General features: G+C 43.9%; 1 protein-coding gene across 4 annotated transcripts in view; it reads right to left on the bottom strand.

The window, feature by feature from the left end:
* Positions 1-22,432, bottom strand: part of Fz2 (frizzled 2) — a 144,749-nt gene that overhangs the window by 21,986 nt on the left and 100,331 nt on the right. Inside the window, exon 1 of one of the 4 annotated variants that reach the window (XM_076390613.1) lies at positions 17,340-17,457. The exons of the other annotated variants lie outside the window; for them this stretch is intronic. The gene's annotated coding sequence lies outside the window, so the exon portion shown is untranslated. Of the gene's footprint in view, positions 1-17,339; positions 17,458-22,432 lie in introns of those variants that run through there. 4 annotated transcript variants of the gene reach the window in all.

Here is a 22,432-nt window from a genome sequence, read left to right as displayed (position 1 = left end):
ATTTATTTTCCAGAAGCCCCGTCAATATGTGCAGATTATATAAAACTTTATTGGACAAACGTCGCAATACTGTAACATGTACACAGAAGTAGGAGTAGAAGGAAGCGACTTGTATAAATAGAATCGGGATATATCGATTCTTTATTGAAGAAAGGTACGAGGAGATATGAAGCTCGAGAAAAATGGTAACCGGTTTGTCGTCGATAGCAGAGTGTCCCAGCCGATGATATTTATCTTATCTGTTTATTCAACTCGTGTTCACTATTTGAAACGATCAAGGTAGCGTTTGATCAGATTCAGTGAAATCGCCATAGACGGTAGCCTGCGACTCGAGATTACATGGGATTTGCTTTTCGACTCCCCACGCATTTCATACGAGCTTGCTAAAAGAGGTTCTGAACCCACATTTACTGGCAATTTTAATTTCTAATTTGTGACACTTTTTAACCTCTGGACTGGGGAGTCTCTCGAACAGAAACTCATTACTGTCTACTTATCCACAGTTTTACGTTGACTATCGCAGGAGGAAGGCAGAAATAATAAATACTGAAGATAGTTGGTATCAGTAGCTATCTACAGCTATATACACATATACAGAATGTTCATTTTTCGAAATTCTGTCAATTTTTTAGCGCAATATAATACTGTATATTATCTGTTCACTGGAAAAGGATTATTCTTTTAATAAAATATTTCCAAAGTGTTCTACTTTTTAATGAATAGTAATCAATTGTTATACACACTTTTTACATCACCATCTCGCGATAAAAGGATATTCTAATTGGATCAAGGAAGAAGTGATACCTTCCAGGATCGATTAAGGAGCTCATCGTGATAAAAGAAAATGGTAAAGACTCACTTTCAGGGCCAAACAAAGCAGCAAGTGTAAAAAGAATTTCCAGGCCTTCAGTCGAGCTCCAATGAATTTAATTAAGAGCCTCTTCGCTCGTCCCTCTATTCAGCGATTCAATTAAAATCAATTTCGCTAAAATCTCCTCGACGCGAGCCAACCCTCTGAGAAATTGCTCTAAAAGCGTTGCCATAGTTATCGGAATCGTTGCGATTTATCTACTAATTGTCAGTCCATTGTATAAGATCATTTTAATTCCGAGCTGTGAAGGTTCTCAAGTAATTATTTCTCACTGAAACTTTGTCGATCAATTCTAGAGAATCCAAAGCACAAAGTTTATAATAAAGTTATATTGTAGTACACACTTCTCCTAATTTTTACTTTTAGTTCACTGTGGAACGAATCATTTTCTAAAACTTCAACCAATACTATTTTCTTTTAAATTAATGTTGATCAAAGTTGAGGAAAAGAATAGAAATTATGAACCCTCACTAAAACTTCATTTTACCACGCCTTAAAAAATAGACATGTACTAGCTTCAGTAATTCTACTGTTAATAACACTTCAGGGCCACCTTAATCACTCCCAACTGTATTATTAAAAAAGTCACCTCAGTGCACAACCTTAATCGTTTCTACGAACTCCACACAAGAAAACCTATCGATTTCCCAGCACAGACACTGGCCACGGGATCCTTTTCGCGATTATTTCGCGCCGACGCTTTCGAGTGAATAAGAATTTGCAGGTAACTCCCTGGCAAAGGTGGATAGGCCCCATTCACTCGCCGCGGAATTGGAAAATTGGGGTCTCCACTCTTCAAAGCCCATAAAGAGGCCTGCGGGGGCCCCTCTGCACGCGTCGAACTGGATTGCAAGCTTTATTAGACGGAATAATGCGAGACGGCGATGGGGCCACAAGGCGCGCGCTTGTTCCACATTTCCGCGAAAAGAACCACCCATCGCGGTCTATCGATAGGTCGACTGGGGAAACGCTTCCTCGAAATCTGTCGCGATCCCTTTTAATCACGCGTCGACGAACGGAGTCGATCTGAAGCCTCGCCAGCCAGGCTTTAATCTTTCCTGATTTGGTCGTTAACGCGGGAAATGTTGAGTCAGGCTTTCGCTAACGATTTCGCGCACTTTTCTGGGAAATTTACCGTGTTTGCCTGAACTACATAGCGGTTCGATTGGTTTCGCTCTTGAGGGGGTTGAAAACTTGGGGAAAATCAAGTTTTGGGGATTTTCAAGATGGTAGTGAAGTGGGTACCCGATGAAGAAATTAGTAGACAGTAATTTTTGGTAAATCATAGGAATTTCCATAAATGTGACTTTGGTTGGCAGTTTTATAAATACCTAGATATTTTAGTATTTTTTATTATAGATTTATAAGTGAACACCTGCGTAGAATATACATAGTCCACCCTCCAAAACATTCAACTCTTCCCTCACGAAATTCTCTGCCAAAGATGCACCTCTCCAGAATTGAATTAAAAGAACCCAGACCTACCCCACACCCCAAACTCCTGAACCCTGTCACAGAATCCTATCCACCCTGTCACAGAATCCTATCCACCCTGACCATCCTCCAAAACCTCCTCAACTCCACCTTCACCAAGCCCCCTACCAGACGCGAGATGCACCTCTCGAGAATTGAATTACAGAATCCCCAACACATCCACGGTGGTCTTATCGCTCAGAACAAGTCGCTGCATCCAAGAGCGGCGCGACAATCCTAAAAACACCTTGTCGAACGGGCGCGCGAGCAAGTACGTCATTATTTTGCGGCTCGTTTAAGGGAACGGTGGGTTTTTCGACACCGCCCGCGGGAAAAAAGGTGAACCTGTTCGCTGTCGGTTTCTGTCCCGACAAACCGTATGCACGCATGCCGCGGCGACGCGACCAGAATTTCCTCCGACCGCGGAGAAATCTTATTTCGAGCCGACCCCGATTGAGGGACAGGCATGGGGCTTTAATTGATCGCGAACAAAGGCGAACTGTACCGATCCGTTGACCAATAGGGACTCCGCGAGGTCGTTTCTTCGTGGCTCGCGCGGCGGCCGCTTCTTCTGCCGCTTCGCGGGGGAAAACATTAATTAAGGCTCTGTGCGTTACGCCGCGGACTCGATTCCACGGAGGCCGACTCGGTTATCACGAAACTGGTCGCTCAGTGCCCTTTCAGATGGGTTAAACGAATCGTCGACGGACGCTCGTTCGGAGGAGACAGTTCCTGGAAGTGGCTTTCCCTTGCTGGATTTCTTGACCTATAGGAGCACCGTGGCGGAGGGCAGCCTCGAGGTTGAGGCATGCTCAGATGTTTATGGGGTTGGAGGTCGCGAAGGGAAATCTGGGGAGTTGAGAAGAGGAGGGAGATTGAGTCTCAGTTCAGAGGGATTTTAGGAGGATGAGACTGTGGTTTCTCTTGTTCTTGTGAGATGTCCTAACGTATACCACTGTGCATAAATATTTAGACACTTCCACATTACAGCAGTATATAAAATACAATTCTAGTACAATTCTATGCTACAGCTTTGGCTGCAATTTTATCTCAAATTATTATACAAGGTTTACAAGTACAGATGAGAGTAACATTAGATAGAAATTAGTATAAACAAAAAAGTCTAGGTATTTCATGAATTCCTACTGGTATAAGTATGCTTTTAGCTATAAACCTTATCTCAGACGATAAGAATAACATTTCATACGAGTTAATACAAGTATAAAAGTTGCAGTAATTTTTTTTTTTCATTCCAGCTTACCATGAATTCACGAGCTACTATTCTGCGTATCATTGGACGTGTCTAGCGTTTTGGGCCCGTTAAAAATTCGCGTATAATCCACAGGGGAAGCTGTTGGGTCGATAGCACGGCCACGGTCGGAAAGCTTCAAGGGGAGCTTTGATGGTGGGTGGAATGACGGTGGTTGGGAACGTGTCGGTGGTGGAGTGGCGGCCCTATCGACCGTGTGCCACCGAGAAACGTCGTCACCGCACCATAAGATTCCCCCTTACGGTCTTCGCCGTCGCGGCGGTGTCTGCAAGGATACCGCATATTTCCTGCCAGCCGGATCAAACTTTTTCTGAATCAATCCAACCTGCGTTGTGCATTCGATCGTGACAGGTGTTCCGTTTGATAGACGTACGCCTTCGTGGGTGTTACCTACACCGATATTTCCGATCTTGCTCAGAGCCAGATGGGCTTACGCGGAGCTTTTTCTAAGTTCGAGGCAATCTTAGTACCGCTATGTGTACGATTCAATTTTCTTTCACGCGTTGATTGCTATATGTAGCGTGTTCCTTAATGAGATAATAAATTCCTTGAATGATTGAATTACTGAAGTTAATAGGAACAGCTGAAGTAGTTTAGTGTGATTGGTATTTTTAGATCCTCTGTGCACGAGAGTTGCTGGGCCCCAAGGTTTCGAGGATCTCGGTTCGCTGAAGAATTGCTTAATTTGAATAGAAATGGTTTTGTACAGTAGACTCTAGAAATCAAGGATTCTAAATTCTGTAGAGGCATGGAGTTACAATGCATAAGTTATTTTAAGTAGATTTGAGGACTAACAAATAGGGGTATGTATAGTAGCGATATTAGGATTGTGAATTTTAGGTCTGATGAAAGTTCTTTAAAAATTTCTTGAAGAATTGTCGCTAAGAAGTATCAAATATCAATTTTTATTGACAGAGAGATCCTTCCTACTTAAAAATAATTAACCCTCAACTGAATTAAATGTAAATCTCCAAATCTTTAATTTCCTTTTATACCTATACCTATTCTGTCCAATGTGAAATTGAGTTCTTTACATTTTTGGATAATTTTGCACATATCTCTATCTCTAAACTTGAACAATATTTATTTGAATCTTCCAAATTCCATTTTTTTGGAAATCATGTATTGGAATTCCAAGTGACCATACCTTAATGTAATAAAAACTGAAGATTAAATATCAACTTTTTCTTTCTTCCCAGCAAGTTTAACCTGCCATCACCTTTTACGCAAGCACAAAGGTCCTGCACCGAAAAAGTTCCAGGAAAGTCCCGTACGTCCACTAATTCCGAGCTCCTCAAGAAAACCAGCCTCCAACCCTAAAAGACACCGCGGGGCGAGGATTCAACCGCGGAAGCCAAACAAAAAGCTCCAGCAATTACGTCGATCCACAAAGGCATCTCGAAACACGATCCCATTCTTTGACTACTGCCGATTCCAACGCGCCTCACCTTACCTCTGCCCGTTTTCGATATTCCATTCACAACGATCCCTATTTCGAGAGCAAACGCCGCCATATCGCGCGAGGCTTCCGAGAATCGACGCTCAGACAAAGGAGAAAGCGCGATACCGAGACGTATCATCGTTCCTTCCGTGCTTTTTCCAAGGATTCCGCGCGTAACGTGACACCGACCGAGAAAATGCCGCAAGTGGTTCGGAGAGTCCGACAAAGTGGATTCGATCCTTATCAGCGACGCAGCTTCGTCTGATAGGAGACTCGAAAAACGCAGTTGCTGGAGCAACGCTGGCCAGTTTCGGGTTACAGTGGCTAGGTGAAGGCTCGCGAAATGGGAGAGGTAATATCTTATCCTGATACGTGGATATCTAGATATAATATTTATGCAGGTTTGAGGTACTCATTTTTTGAATTATTGTTATTTATTTTATAGGAGACAATCATTTTGGATGCTGTATATTCCTTTGTTGTAAGCTTGCTGTGATATTCAAGCATAGCTAGGAATTATTCAGAGCGAAGCTCTACTTTGATAACTGCACAAGAGACACAAATCTTTTTTAAGTCAAGTGTGCCTTCGGAAGGTTAAGAAACAAGTGAGATATCAACACATAAGTTAATTCCTGAACATGTCCCTCACTATAAGTTCATCTTCAATTAATGAAGAACTAACTTCTATTCCTCACATTTTTTAAAAAAATTCTGAAAATATCAACAACTTAAAAAAAACTTGATCTTCCACCAAGAACCGCGAAAACATTCTACAACCCTTTAGGCTCAACGCAGCCTTATCAAACTAAATCCTAAGCAAACACAGTCAAGCAAGTCCAGTCGAAAAGTAAAGCACGAAACAGTGGTCTAAACTCTAAACCAGCTACGAAGGTCCCCTGAATCGGCTCTTTATTTGTTGCTTCAATTTCCATCGCGTGTCCCCACAGAGCCCGAGCACAGAAGCTCGGTTAGGAGACAACAAAGGAACAATTCTTTCCCCTCGCTCGCTATCTCCTTTATTTATCTATCGCTGATTCGTGGAACCGCGCCGAACCACGGACCTCTCCTCCTCCGAAGAGTTACGATCGCCGATCTCGTCGGGATCCACCGAGCTCTCCTGACCTTTCGGAGGGGACCTACGGCCCTCTTTCTCTCTGCTCCGCGTTTCGATGCAGATTCCAGGCGGGTCGGGGCCCGAGAGGGACCTCGAGGGCGAGCAACAGAGGAAGGGGAGAGGGACGAGGAGCGAGGACCAGGCAGCCGGCCCAGCAAAAGGCCCAAGCTGTCTAGCGGAGGGGGCAGAGTCGTCTCGCAACTGGTGTTAACTCGCCTGGGCTCGGGAGGACGAGCGCCATTTTTTTTCGCCCCTTTTGCGGCGCACACCCGTTATGCAGATACGCGGCGTTCCGCGAATCTCGCGTCCCACACGGACAAAGGCCGCGACTGGCCGCGCGAATTATGCGGAATTGTGTAACCGTGAAGAGCGGACTCGAAGAGTGGGTGGTAATCGAGGCGAGTGTCGCGAAACCGGGCGAAAAATTTCCCTGGAAGCCCGTGTTTCTGGACGCCTAGAATGGGGACTGCAATGAAGCTCGTTTGCGCGGCAAATTGCGCTGGTGGGAGGATGCTATTTTGTGTGGACGATGAACGATGAGCTTGATTTGCTCGACCAAGAGTGAGCTGAGGAGGATGGTTGATCTGCGTTGCGAGATGAGGAGCTTCTTGTGTGAAGAGAATTAAGGTGGGTCTACGTGTTATATAAAGTTATGTATTTTTTCAGACAACAGGGAAAAGAGGTTATACTTGTGTCCATTTTCTGTTATGTGGACTATTGAGTATGGTGGGGAGAGGATGACCAGAGTCCTTAGATAACTATGACTAAGTCTGACGAATTTGTTCAATGATACAGAAAGTGAAAACAAGAGTGATTAGCAGTGGTCATCGATGACAACAGGGCTAACAGTCTGGTTGGTCTTCCAACAGTATTTATATCGATATAGGTGGATTGTGGTAATTTTACCACCACGTCTACCCAGTTTAAATCTACTTAGGAGATTTTTGCAAAATCTTTGTGGCCACTGTTTCCATGTACTACTATAAAAACTTTTTCTGAGATGAATCTTCGTATATACACCCACTTTCTTCTCGCCACAGAAAAACTAGTTATCAGAGATAACAAGAACAGCAACGAGTTTACACCGCGAAACTACTCTATGCACCCCTCTCAAAACCTCCCTCATTCGGCTCTCTAACCCCACCTCAAACAAGTTCCATTTCTCGAACCCAGCGATTCTCCTCGAAGCTCATCCCCAAAAGCAACAGAGCACAAAATTACAGAACTACAAAACTACAAAACTCGATGTACACACCCTTAACCCACCCCTGGATCGTAAACTCGCTGCTGCCACTCTGCATTCTGTAACGCATGATTTCATTAAGCGAGATGGATCCCGTCTTCGTCGAGGAAAGGTTAATCCACTGTCTAGATCCTTCCATCGCGAGGGAGCCAGAAAAAGAGAAGGATGAAGAGAGAAAAAAAGAGAGAGAGAGGAGGAAAAAGGGGTGATGTGGCTCGCGTACGTCGATTACGGTTTCACCTGCCCACCTGAGGGCGGAGGAGGGAAGAGTCAAAGGGACGGTGTCGCGTATACGCTTCTTCTCGCGTCCCTGTGTGCGGCAAACGACTGTGCGCCCCGCAGAAAGAGAAAAAGAAAGAGGGAAAAGGAGGGGGCTGGCGCGGGGGACGCGACTCGACGAGCCTGACGCGACATGAAAAGCGCTCTGCAGCCCCCGCAGGGGGTGGGGCGAAGGAAGACGGGGGGAAAAGTCCCGTACACAGCGAGACAGCGTTCGCCAAGGTTTTTCCGCGAAACAACGGCGAGGAACAACGCAGGCGCGGGTATAATGCCGCCTCGTTAAAAAATAATTCCTTTAACCACAATGCTTCGACGACGCGAGGTGACGCGCGACCGTTTCCCGCGACCCCGTCGGGGGGTGGCGATACAACCCCCTGCGTCCCTCGTTTGTCTGTCCCCCTTTGTCCTGCGCGAGGAACCTGCCCTTTTCCGACGCTGCACCCTCACAATGACTCCCGCGACACGATATACATGCCCTGCGTCATAACAAGCGAGAGGGCGTTGTAATTAACGCAATAAATAAGCAAGCCACCAGGCGCTGCCTCCAGAGCAGCCTGTGGGCGACTGCTCCTTTCGATCGCGTGGGTGTCCCTGTTCCGACGACTCGCGATTGATTGGTCCCAGGGAGGGGGATGCATTAGCGATCAGCGGCTTATTATGTTTGGACTGTCCTGGCTGATTCATTGACGCTGGTATTCTGAGCTGTGGGCCTTGGATACTGCGTGTGTGCGCGAGAGCGTGGAAAGTTGCAGGCAGAGCTGGATGGGAGTTGCGTGTACGTGTATGAATGGGAGACAAAAGGTAGCGATTCCTTTGAATTGTTTTTTTGTGCGCTTCGGGTTAGAAGTGGTGTGAGTGTTTGATGAATTTGTTAAGTTTGAAAAGGCGAATGGGGTACTGTTCCGTATTTCTGTGCATGTATCCAATTCTGTGCTTTTTGGATTAAAATCATTTATAAAAGATCTTTTATACATACAATGAACAATTTTTTTTATATCTGAGTTTACTTATTAACATGTGACAGATATATGGAGAAGTACCCCAGTGTCGATGGAACACGCGTAAAACTTATCTAATTTTTGCATTGAAAAAAAGATGTAAAAATTTAATAAAATGTTTCTTTCGGTAAAGGCAGTATATGTATATCATTTTTCGATAATTCTAATCAAGCACTGCTCAGAGATCCTTAAGAAAAGAATATTTCCCCAAAACCTGCAGCCAAGCTTTTTTAAACCATCCTCCTTTCCTATTCCCCAGCCCTCATCCCCTAAAATCTCCAATTTCCCTCAATGCCCATAATTCTCGTCCTCAAGAAACCAAACACCCACGCAAAAGTCCCTCATCCATACCAATTTCCACGGCACAGAGAGCCTCCCGTAAACAGCTCTTTCTGAATAGTTAATACCCCCCAGAATGTTCGGAAAAACCGATACAAGAGGCGTGGCCGAGGGGTGAGGTCGCTGCACAGCGAAGGACACTTCGAAGCGAATTATAAAAAGCATTCGTCGCCGAATTGTCGTCAATTAAGGCGCCATCGAGGTTGAATAAATTCATAAGCCCCGAGGCCCGTGGTCGATCGATACTCGACGCGGTGAATAGAGGAAACGATACGCGATTCAAGGGATAATATACACGATCACCCTCTCCCTTCCGCCCCGAAAAGCGCTCGGCGTTCGATACGCTCAGTTTTCGTGACAATTGACCCGAAAACGAGCGAGCGATACGTAGCCATTGTCCGAGGCCTGAAAGCGTGTCACCGTCTCAAACGCGCGTCTCGTTTCCGTTTTACGCTTCCACCCCCCCGCGAGCATTTTCTTTCTTTCATTAAGCGCTCTTTTCACGCTGACTCCGCGACGAAGGCGTTCTCCACCTTCGCCTTTCATGGGGTCTCGGCGGTCGAGGGTGGACCAAAAAAGGCCATGGTTTGTCGGGGAACCCGTTCGCATAATGGGAGCCACCTCCAGATGTAGGTTTACCGGATACTAAAGCGTGGAACGCGGTTTTTGCTCGCGGTCCAAGTGGGACGACGCGCGAAACGACGCCGATAATGACTCGAGGGGGGGCCCCAGTCGTCTCTATTCGACCTGGCCGCGTGCCTCCCCCCTCCCTCTGCAGGCCCATCGGTCGATATTCGATCGAGTCGAGGAGGGACGAGACTCGATCGAAGGTGAACGACGAACGACCGCGGGAAAGGTGGGAAGGAATAAAAACTAGAAAGTTTTCGATCAAAGTAACAGGTTACGTAGGAAACACGCTGGGGCCCGAGGATCTCGAACGCTTTCTACGGTGGACTGAGGAAAGGTGTTCGTGTTGTACGAGTGCTCGTACGGCCGAGGGAAGTGATCGATTGCGGAGAGTTTTGAAATGTTACCGGTTGTCTGCGATGTTTCGCCGCGTTCTCGTTTTTTTCGTCGAGCGTATTTCTTCGGGAAAGACGTCGGGGCTAATTTAGTAGCGAGGCTGACACGAGGGGAGCACAGGATACTCCTGTCACTTTTCGGAACGAGCTGGGATTTATGGACGACGATGCAAAAACGGTGATTTTTGGGGAAGGTCTCTTGTCGCGTTCGCTGGGTACTCTAGGAGTTTTATTGCAGCTTTTTTTCTTTTAGCGTTTCAGTTATTTCCTTGGGCAAAAAGTGGCTTGTATATTTTAGGTTTTATGTGGTGGTTTCGTTTTCATCCCTTGACACTGTGCTGAGAGGTTCAATGTCTCCATTTGCACGTATGTGCAGGATGTATAAATTGTTGAGAATGTTAAGTATTTTTTGCTTGCATTTAAGGGATGATTATTCTGGTATTCTATAGAGAGCTCAGCAGATATGTAAATTGAAGAATAATTTTAAGACTCTTTTTAGAGAGGTTCTTAATATTAATATAATATTTATTATTAAAGGTAGCTCTTTGATATTACAAAAATATGTAAAAATATTAGCATAATTCTACAGAATATTGAGAATTCTTATACACAAGAGAGTAAAGTATAATTCCACTGTCCAAGTGCATAGTTGCACTCCTAAAAAAAGGTGAAGGTGAGATTATAGGAAGACTAACTTTTATCACTAATCAAACACAGAAGATACGACATACGACACTACCATATTTCGTGTACAGAAATACGTAAGTATGTGCACGTTTCCACCTAACACACAACTTTTATATAATACCATAAAATCAACTCACTTGAAGAAAGAGAATAAAATTTAATCCCATCACTATCACAAAATTTCAAGTTCACCAAAGTGCAAATAAAACACAAGCATCTTGAAGTTCCTCAAGAAAAAGGAGAAATTAATTAAGACCCTATGCTGCAGGGAAACTATAGCAGCCCTTAACAAATCTAAAGCTGCACAAAAACTATAAAACTCCATTTACAAAATTTTCTCAGAGAATAATCTCACAGAAAACCACATCACTCAAAAATTACAATTTCTATAACCAACCGTGCTAATTACTATGGAAGTAATATAAGTCCACAATGAAAAAAAATTATTCTATTACCTAAATCACACGAAAATGAGCCACATCTCAAAAAACCAGAAGTTACACACTTCAGAAAACAATTTGGACCGACACTTCTTTTATAATACCTGACACAACGATCTAAAGATTGATTATTATTATTATTATTATTCTATTAAGCACAGTGTAGCATGAAACTGAATTGGCAGAGGTGTTCTCTTAACAGAATAATCATCCGAAAATTCTGTCGCGCTGGGCGTCGGACTTCGCTCCTCCGATCTAATCTAGCCGCCGAAAAAGAGAGAAAAAGCTCGTCGCGTCGTTTATCTCGGAGCCTTTTTACGACTATCGCGCGCGCGGCTTCCTTCCTGCCTGGCACCCAGTCGCTCTCGTTAAATTTGCACCAGACCGCGCGGGACGGCGATATTTGCGTCGGTGTGTTTTTTCTTCTCTCACAGTGCCCCGATATTTATTCCAGCGTGTCGTTCGAGCGGAAACGCGGCCGATGAATCGACGCCGCCGACGAGCCCGCTCTGGCCATTATCAGATACACTCTCAGCAGTGGCCCGCGAGGCGATAAGAGGCTCGCGCGACCGCGGATTAACGAGGCGATCGCGACGCTTTTAATTACCATTCGCCATTCGTCGGGCGACGATGACAATCGAGCACAGCCTCGGTCTTCGACGTCCTTTCGTAGCGATCGGGTCGGGTACTGGTCTTGGACACTGGTTCGACACTGGCTCGCTGATCCGATCGCGAAAAAGGAGCGAGAAACCGGACTGTCCTTGTTTGAACGTGAGAAACGGACTGGGGAGACTTCGCTGGAAAGCGCGATCAGGGAAATTGAGGATGAGTTTTCTTTGTTTATGCCACTGCGAAAGTGAAGGAATAGGGAGTCTCGAGGTATGAGGAAGTGGGAAGTCAAGATTTAATATCTTGTGGGAGTATTATTAGTAATCTAATTTCAATATTTTGTATCGTAAATATGTTAGGATTATTGAAAGAATTATTCTACTAGACTAGTCTATTATTCTATTTTTTTTAGTTTAAATTTTCAAATTTTAAATCCTCTAATTCTTCTAAAAATGGCGGGGAAATGTTGGCTAGTAAGAAATTTTATAAATACAATAATAGAGGAAAGCTCACATATATTAGAATAAATTATAAGGAAAAAAATGCAGGAAGACCAGAAAAGACCCCAAAGAAACACAGATTCTAATACCATAAAGAAACTAGTGTCTGTCAGAATGGAGTGCTTGTCAGAAAGTCCAAGAAACACGGACGAAGAATATTCATTGCAGCAAAGATAAATTAGTCAATCCTTTCTCAGTCATATTACCGTCAATGGGTTTGTTTCAATTGCAAAGTCGCGAGTGGCAGAGGCGCGCTGCAAGCCCACAAGGCCTAAGGTAAACTGGAAGACACTGAACCGGGACAGCAATAATTAGTCATGTTGCTCGGTAGACGGTGTAAGCCCGTTGCCAAGCCAATAAGAAGCCGATCCACGCTCGTTTCGCGTGATATATCGTCGCCCAGGTGGGTGATGTCGAGCGCGCGCGACCGCGAGACAAGTCGACGCCATCCTTTTGGACGTTTCGCAGACAGAGGGATGAATACGTTCTGCGTGACTACCTCATTCTTCGCGTCTAAACGCCACGGAATTCGGAGGGGGTGAATTATGCCTCTCGGCTAATAAACGACGAATAACATCGGATTAGTATGGCTGACGTGTTCGATGAAATATGTGTTGTAACGATAAGAAGCGGATATAGAATTACGTTAATCTCTTCTTCCCTTCCTGTCCACTGGGCTGGCGACTTGGGTGTCCATTCGGATTGGTCAGACTTTTTATTTGAAATTCCAAGCTAATGTTGATTCATGATATAATATAGAATATTGAAGTTTGAAAACTGTAAACGTCAATACCTCAAGTCACAGGTATTATTTAAATTAAAAATTGTATATTTTGGGCTTTGTTTGACTTGACGTTTTTCTGAGGCCCACTGAGAGAGCCTGTAACAGTTTCAGTTAATTATACTACTCTGAATTCCAAGAAGTATTCACGAAGCAAATGTATTCACAATGAATCATTTATTACGTATTGTGTTTCCATGAATATCGAGAACAAACTTAAAATTCATTAACAATTTTATACAACAGAGCCGCGGGGATCTATTTACCCAATTCTTCCTAATTTTATTCATGAAAACATCCAGGAAAAGAATAATCCAAAGTCCATTTCATTTACCCCGCGAGAGGCCTCTCAAAATCCCCAACTCCGAAACTATTAAAATGAGATTAAACCCTCTGTAAGCAACAAGCGCACAAAGGGGCCCTAATATCCCCCCTCCATACAATTAACATTTGAATCATAGCCGACTCTCGAAAAAGAGATCGCGCGACAACATATTTCCCCAAACATTGAAACGAACCCGCGGCAGCAAAGCCCAGAATGAGCACAATCGAGTAATTAAAGAAACAAAAGAAAAAGAGCCCCGCTAATTGGCGACGAGGGTGAGCCCGAGTAGACTTGATAATTAAAGCTGAGAGTGAACAAACGCGCTTCGACAACGAGCCCACGCGATTCTCTCCTAAATCTTTCGTTACAGCGCATCCGCGTATCCCATTCTCCTATTTTCCATCGCTGCGTTTCAACCGAGCAATAATTTCAGCCGCGGTGAACGCGTGCCTCGGTACGACAAGACAGTGGACAAGTATCGTATCGATCCTATCGCCGTCGAAAGACGACAGAAGGCAGCGTGGCCTACGACGTCGTTGTTATGCGACACAATGTCCGCCCGCTTTTATTTGCATAAACGCGCGTTCGTCGTGTATAGACGAGAGCGTCCTTGATCGAAGTCCTTATTCGAAACGGAGAGCTCATCGCGTATGAATAGCAGGTAAGCAATTACGAGAGCAAGCAGATGTCATCGGAGAGCGAAACTGACGGAGGCTCGTTTCATCTGGGCCATACTGTGTTATTTAATCGCTGCTGGATCGATACTCGATGTCAATGATAGAGATATGAGAGCGAGAGCTGACTTACAAAGAAATTTCAGTGCTGCGTGATATGACTATGAGAGCATCAGACTTGGACAAGTTTGATTTTAAAGGGAGATTTTATATATTCTTCATTTTGTTTTGAAAAGTGGAATTGAGGAAAAGTCTTATTTTGGGAAATTGAGAGTAAGAAGAGGAAACGTGTACTGTGTTGTAAATAGATTGCAGATTTTTATAGAACTTCATATTCTTATAATCACTGTCAAAGAATTGGGACCAACATTAAAGCTTGATCCATCTTTCAAATATTTATTACATAATTTTCGCTCTATTCTTCATATATTTTTTATGATTTCGAATATTATATGCGTCCTATAAGTTTGTACATATTTCCATAAATCTATGAAAACCTGCAACCTAGTTACAAGTTAGTGCTAGCAGTGAACCCCGAGGTTATAGCGAGTGAAGACACTTTACATCTTCTTATACCTTCTTTACCACCTTGCTGCATCGACAGCACGCGTTGCTCCTTTTATTATTTTTATATCTTTAACCGTGAAACGAGCCGTGTAAACGACGACCGAGAAAAATGGGGAAAGTCGTTAGACTGAATAGCGTGAAAGCGCCTGCAAGGCCTTGAGAAAAATACTTGTTTTCCTTAAGCCGATCGAGGCTCGATTTATCTTTTGAATTATTAATACTCCTCCTTGATATGGAGCTGTATTGATAAAATGGAAAAAGTTGCGTGGAACTGATAAATTGAAGAACCATTAAATTTCAACTTTAAATGCGATATCTGGAGATGTATCGTTTTAATTGAAATATCTTTCTTTTTTGGTTTTAAGTGAAACGCTTCGATGACTTTCTATTTTTATATATACCGTAGATGGGTGCATTCATTTTTCTGTGAAATCGATTACACAGTCTATTGGATAGGAAAAAATAAAAAGTTGTTCATATAGTAAGATTGTATCGATTCACTACAAAGTACTATGCAGAAATCGCGTGGGGAACTGTTCGAACGATTGACAACTGTTCCAGAGACAGATGAATTAATCCATCATTCGATATCTCGAAAACAAGGCTATTACGAATGTGGTGGCGGAGGCTAAATCAATGACATACATTACGAATTTTTGTTGAATGGAAGAAGATATGAAATGTACGATTAATTTCTTTAATTTGTGATAAACTCAAGTAGTGATCTCAGAATAAGAGTAAGCTATTGTATCGAAAACTAATTTGTGACAAATAAGTAGGAGATTGAAATCCAGATATGGAAATAGTCTTTGAATACTAGAAATATATGAATAATATTTTTCTCTTTCAGATTCTACTCATTTCCGCGACCCCCTTTTCTGCTCCGTGCGACCGTAGAATCTCCAATAATTCATCTCTCTGTTTTCTTCTAATCACTGGACTATTTTCCTATCAACTCCCACTAAGACAACTTATTTTAAAATACCACAATGGACATTAAAGTCCTCCTACTGAATATTTACAGAATATCGAATATGTATTTCAATTTAGAATCAGAGTTTACTGATGAAATGCAACCTGCTCTCAAAACAATATTTATGTCTATGTGACTAACTGTTACATCGACTCCCAGATTATTACATTTACTCGTTCACGGGTGCTTACTCAATAGTATTTACTCACTATAAACTCAGAGCTTAGCGCAAATAACAAGTTTATAGAGAGTAGGAAATGTTTCTCTGACTGAGATTAATTTACGCGTTGATAGTTTATTCCTGCCTTATCAGCAGAGAGAGTGAAAGGAAAACGAGAGAATATTTCTCAGAAACAAGGGGTACAGCGACGACTTTATAATGAGGAAATATCACTCACATAATTTCTGTATAATACTACCTTGAAATTGTTATCGTGATATAAATGCTTGAGTTTACACCTTGGTTCAAGTTTACAAGATAAAATTTGTACTTCTAGTGAAAGCAGATTGATTTGAAGAAACTTTTCCCTTGTAAACCAAGAAATACTAATATTTCCAAAACAGAAACATAACTGCTGCAAAGATATATTCCAATAAAAGAGAGCTTTAAAAAAGTAAAAAAGTTACGCCATAAAATAAACCTTGCTTCTTTATGAATCACACAAAACTAAATGAAAATAATTAGAAAAGAATCCTTAACTTTTTTAAAATCACGTGCAACCCCATAATACACGAATGTAAAGAATGTGCAAAATGAAAATGAGCTATAAGTACATTTAATTTCCATAGCAGAAGTATATGAGTTACGCTTCACAGAAATATTACATCTGCACACGTACTCTCGTTAAATAATATTCAATATACATACGTACATATTTTCGACCTGTTCCTATCAACTTCAAAACTTCTCAGCGTTCCCTCACAAGACTTCAACATTTCACGAGCAAAGCCATCGTCCCTCAAACAAAGCGCCACATATCACTTCAATCTCCACTAAACCGTATTCTAAAACACAGTCCACAGTATCCCGAATTCTCAACTTCCCGTCTCCCAAAGTCGATCAACTCCTCCGAAACGCCTCCCACAAGCACCCCATCGGTCGCTTCCGCCACGCGCTAACAAGCAACCATCATCGACCGTCAACTGTTCTCCCGAAACAGAAAAACGACGAATCTCGAGGCATTTACTCGACGGGCACGTACCGGGAGCCTATCGATCGCGTTCACATGGATGATTCCCTCGCAGGGACACGAAAGAGCGGTCGTTCGTGGGCCGAGCGACCGCAGAGAGCCGATATTCGGTAGGCATCGTCGAAACCGAGGGGAATTGGAAGCGGCAAGGTCTGTCGTTCGGTATTCAGAATGCAGAAGGACCGAGGAGAAGAGGACGCGGGCTCGGAGGCAGACCGCCTCGCGTGCATGTGTTTCTCGTTGGTCCCTATGCACGAGTCCAGTTCCGAAGAGCAGGCCCGACGGGGCGGAGGGAGGGAGGGAGGCAGAAGGGGGGTAGGAGGCGAGAGGTAACAGCGAAGGAGGAAAAGGGAAGGAAGCCGAGAGGCCGCAAAATATATGCTGCACGCCGTGGATGCTCGTTTGCAGCGTTCGCCGCGGAACGAGGAGAGGCGAGAGAGCGGTCTCGATGGAGCGAGAGGGAGGCAGAAGGAGAACGCGGAGGCTGGTCAATGGTGGAGAGGCTATCGGTGCACCCTCCTCGAAAACAAAGCCGGATCTCACCTTGATTTATCGCGGAGCGCCGCTGCTCTCTGCTCCGTGTGCCGGGGCGAGCTTCCCCCGGCGAGAATTAATCCATTATCAGGGTGGGGGCCCGAAGAAAAGCGAAACTGGCGTCGGAGGCGCGCAGACACCGCGGGATCAGCCGACCGCTCGCTTCCGGAGTCTCGTTTTTCCCACCTCGGGTCGGGGCCTCTCTCCGACGAGCTCTCCAGACACAACTCCTGCCACTGAATCAGCCGCGGCGATGCTTAGCACGACTCGGCCCCGAGGACGCGCACACGACGCACACCGACGGTCCCTCGAGGCACACGCTCGCGTTCCAGAGGTAACACTGAGCGAACGTGTTTCTACGAGCGCGAGAGTTTTCTCGATGCGCACGCTCGCGGGACGCGGCAGGACGCACAGTGGCAGAGACGCACGTGACGAGCCACGAAACTGGGGAGACAAGCGATTCCGACGCTGGACGAGAGCGCACTGACGTGACTGCGAGGGAACGCGGAGGCTACGACCGAGGGGTTAGGGTGGGGATTGGTCGGACGTGGTCGCCAGTGCTCGGGGAATCCCCACCAGAGGCGGTGAGCGCAGTTTGTACTACTGTCGCGGAGGATGCTCGGGGGACTGTGGGGTAGGGATGCGGGCTGTTTATCTAGATGAATTTTCTGTGGATGTGCGTGATCACAGCGAGCTCTAGTACTAGCCATGCTGAACGATTCTTCGTGGTGTTGCTGTTTAGCAATATTATCTCGTAGTGTTGCGACGCTGTCTCGAACTCGGTTCGATTTTGCGCTAGATAGGCAGAGACACGCAATATTGTGTATCTTTTTCTGTTGAATTAGACAGAGATACACAATAGTGTGTATTCTTTTTGTCTAATGCAAAATCAGAGTGTCGTAGTGTGTGAGGAAGTTTGTGATGTGAGGGTTTGAATGTCGTTTGAGAAAAATTCTGTGATTATTTAGAGAAATAATGGTTTTTACTTTTTGGAATTGCTTTTGGCTGGGCTTAAATCTGCAAAGTGTATTACTGTTTATGTTGCACAGAAATTTTGTTCCTATAAAATTGGACAGAGTAGGTTTATGGTTTAATTTAATTATTCAGTTGCTTCGAGTAATTTTAATTTTTTAGGTGGGATACTTCTGACTATCATGTTTCAAAGAGTTAAGAGAAATCAAGTTAGGTTTCCTAGACACTTGGAAAAATTTGAGAATGTTCATTAAAGTTTTGTTTTCTTGTCCATTAACTATAATAGTGTTATGACTAAAAAGTTAACATTTTTAGACAATTTTAATTAATATTCAGTGCAAGAATCGTTTCATTTACATTAATAACTTCAAAACGACAAAAAATTGTTTGAGTTATATCATTGTTTCAGGAAATGAACGATATTATTGCTTATTAATTTCAAACTGTGACAATTTTTGCAATATAAATAAGAATTCAAGTGGACATTGAGATTTACTTTTGAAATCATTTTAAGGAAATACTTTCTAATCTCACGATTCTATCTTACGTATCCTGGAGCATCAGTTAAGATTTGTGTAGACAAAGTTAATTAGCCGTAATGGAAATTATACAAAAAATTTAGATGGAAGTACGCGAGTAATTAAGGGTTAAATTTCTTTGCCCACTTTAAAGTGATTCTCCTTTCTTTCTAATTTCCATTGAGAATTCTCATTAACTTTAATAATAGTCGTGTAAGCTAATATTATTCATAGTCATGTAAATAAGATTGTCACTCACATCTGAGTATAGTGATCGTCAAACTGTTGACACTGGAACTGCATAGTACATAGCAAAGCAGCTGAGATGATCTATATTCATACCTATGTATTTTCTAAAAATATTGCATTCATTTTGATATGAATATAGATAAATTTGAATTTAAAACCCACTCATTTTTCTAGTACCACTTTTCTGCAATTTTATTATAAAAAATTAATGATAGTGCCACGTAGAAAATTCCAAATCTTTTAATTTATTCATTTCTGTGAATTATCTATGAATATTCTTTGTACTTAAAATAGCATAAACATTATATTAGCCGATTTAAATTCCCCGTAGAAATAGGTATCTATACCTATCTCGTAACTGTCAACAATTTCTATATTTGCGCATGAATAATTACGCAAACACTGTTGAGATATTCTAAGAATCGGACTGGGCTATATGCATAGTCATCGCAGAAATATAGCATGGTAAATTGACGCATCCAGTAACGGTACCGCCTAAAGTAAGCAAATAACTGACTCCGGACCTAAAAGATACTCAAATTCCTTATCTCCCAATATTTCTATCGTAAAATATGTTTACTTTACTATTTCACTGATTTTACGACCACTTAATATTCCTACTGCAACTCTAACTCCTTTTCGCTATGCAATATTTTACATGGTTTTATATTCTTGTATCACGAGTAAGTAGCCTCGCTTTTTATTTGCAGTAATATCTCAAATTTCCTATTTCTATTCTGCAAAAGACTTCGCTTCAATGAAAAGCCTATAAATCACTATTACGCTTCCCTCAAAGCTCAGAAACACTGAAGCACATTTCACTGATCATTAAGAAACGAGAATCCCCCCCGAATTTCCTCCCAAAAAAGACACCTCCAACTCCCCATCCAGATAACCCCTCCAGATAAAACCAACAGCTCCCAAAGCCTCGGTTCCTCCAATCCCTCTCTCTCCCCCTCACCCATATCAAAACATCCTCCCATCGACTTCCACGCGTCCTCGTATCCACAGCAGTTACACGTACACATCTGCACGCGACGACCACTTTACCCTCTCGCGGCGGGGTCCACGCGCGCGGTGACGTCACGCAGGGCGCCTTGGCGTGGATAACGAGATGGCCCGAGTCTTCCTCAGGACCCTCGATCGCTAATTATCGTCCTAGAGGTTTCGCCTCGTTCCTCGGCCAGCTCCTCTTCGCAGCTTCTGGCAGACGGAGAAATCGTGCGGGCCGAGAAGTCAGTCCCTCCCTCCTCCCCTCTCCCTCGATTTTCGTTCGCTCGTTCCACGGTGGCATTAATGATGTCTCGTGTAGGTACAGTCACGACCGGTTCCTCGGGGCCTCCCTATCAAGATCGAGTATCTACTAGCGACTCGGTGGACACCCAACCTCGTCGACCTGAACACAATTCCCGTCTTAGGTTTCACGTGGCGTGCGTGGAACACGGGGGCCCGCTGGTCCCCGTCCACGTCGGTCCCACCGATGACGCTCGAATCCGCGTGTGAGGTTCGATGCTTCTCTGGGGCCAGATGGAAGGGAGGAGGGGGGGGCAGCCGCGCAAAAATGAGCGTCTCGTCCGACGTATAAATAACGAAACACCTCTGGCTCCCCTCTGCACCCTCTTGTAGGAGGCTGCGAGAGCTCGTGCAATAAATAACGTCGGAGCGGAGCACACCTGCAGCGACAAGGCGTGTCCGATGGACGATGAAGTTTAACGTTCCCTTCCTCGTTTATTTCTCTGCCCAAAGCTATTGCAAGACGCGACGCCAATAAAATGCTAATCGACCTTCCTCGTTACGTTGCTCGCTGCAGCCCTGCGCGCCCTTTATCGCGATTTGAGGTACGAGCTCGTCGTTAGCGTCGATGGGGATTCATTCGCGAGGAACGATCGTCCCGTTCTGAAGCTTGTACGAGAGTTGTTAAAAAAAAGGAGAAAAGAGGAGGAAGGAGTGGAAATTTCACTTCGTGGGCTTCGATTTTTACTACGCCGAAGCGAGTGGCTGCGTTCCGCTGCAGATACGGTCGGTCTTCTGGCAAATTGATGCCAGCTATGGGTGTTGCATGAATAAAATATGGCTGAGGTCATTGGGAGGTACTCGGAGAGGTGGGAATAAGGGATTTGTTTACGTGCTTATTGGTTAGGGCTGTGATTGCTGAGGCTAATGATTGGTTAGAATAGTCTGTCGATGTAAGCTTGCTACTGTGTTCAGCGTGTTTTGGATGCAGTCTGGGAGAGCGAGATCTTGCTTTCTTTTCAGAGTAATGGAACATGTTCACTCTACAGGGTGGTCCACTTAAATAAAGCCATTTATCTGTTCCAATTATGATGATATCAAGAGTATGTAAGGTATTTTATGTGCAAGTTTAATGGTATCTTAAAAATGAAGAAAAATATCTTTGAAAGAAAAGGCCCCTCGACACCATTTTAAATCAAATTGCATATGAAATATTATTTGTGTCCCCACAATTGTCCTTATTAAACTGGATCATCCTGTAAAAAAGTTTCAAGTTTTAAACCACCCTCATGACTATTAAGGTGGGTCTACACTACATGTCATATAACAAAGTGACATAACTTTTTAAAAAACAGAAAAGAGGAATGCTATACATATTATTATATAACTTTATAATATAACACATAGTGTAGACCCATCTTGACTAGTGTCCCATGAGAAGTCCCCTGGAATCCACTAGAAACAATGCTTTCCACTAGACTTCTCATGGGACTCAAATTAGCACCACTATGAATCCACTCTCAATCTCAATATAATTTCCTGGCTAAGTCCTAGAATCTTACAACCAACTTAAACACACTCAGTACTTAAATCAACGTATTATTACACCAATCCCCTTATTTCCCAGAGCTCCAGTCGAAGATCCTATTGTCAGTAAGAAGACAGAGTGAGCAGTGGGCGATTAGAATCGCGAGTCGATCCGCTCCATCCGCTGGAACGGGCGAGTAACTCGCGGCGATCGATCCCGACGCGTCGCGTCCGGTAAGCTAATTTCACGTCGAATAAAAGCGCGTAATGCCACCGAAGGGAAAATCCGTTTAGCCGCGCGCTGCTCCTCGGGGCTTCTCAAGATAAATTGGTTTCGGGGGATTTCTAAAGCAGGTCCTACGGTCGCAGGAAGTTCGAGGGTGCCACAGACGGATCCTTTGTGACTGGAGGCCTCCCCCGAGGGAATCCTGGTGACGTCGGCATAGACGAGCCTCGCCTGGACGCCGTGAATGTCAACCGTGACCCAACAATGGCTACAGAAGACAGTGGCGTCTAGGGGAGAGGACTTTAACCCCCGCCAGAACCCATGTTTCCGTACCTGCTGTTCACGATCCTGAGGACTTCATCTCGATAGACCACGCT

This window comes from Calliopsis andreniformis, unplaced genomic scaffold (genome assembly GCF_051401765.1).
Source record: "Calliopsis andreniformis isolate RMS-2024a unplaced genomic scaffold, iyCalAndr_principal scaffold0022, whole genome shotgun sequence".
Lineage (NCBI taxonomy): Eukaryota > Metazoa > Arthropoda > Insecta > Hymenoptera > Andrenidae > Calliopsis > Calliopsis andreniformis.
The sequence above is the reverse complement of the archived record's forward strand: the minus strand, read 5'-3'. Positions and strand labels throughout refer to the sequence as shown.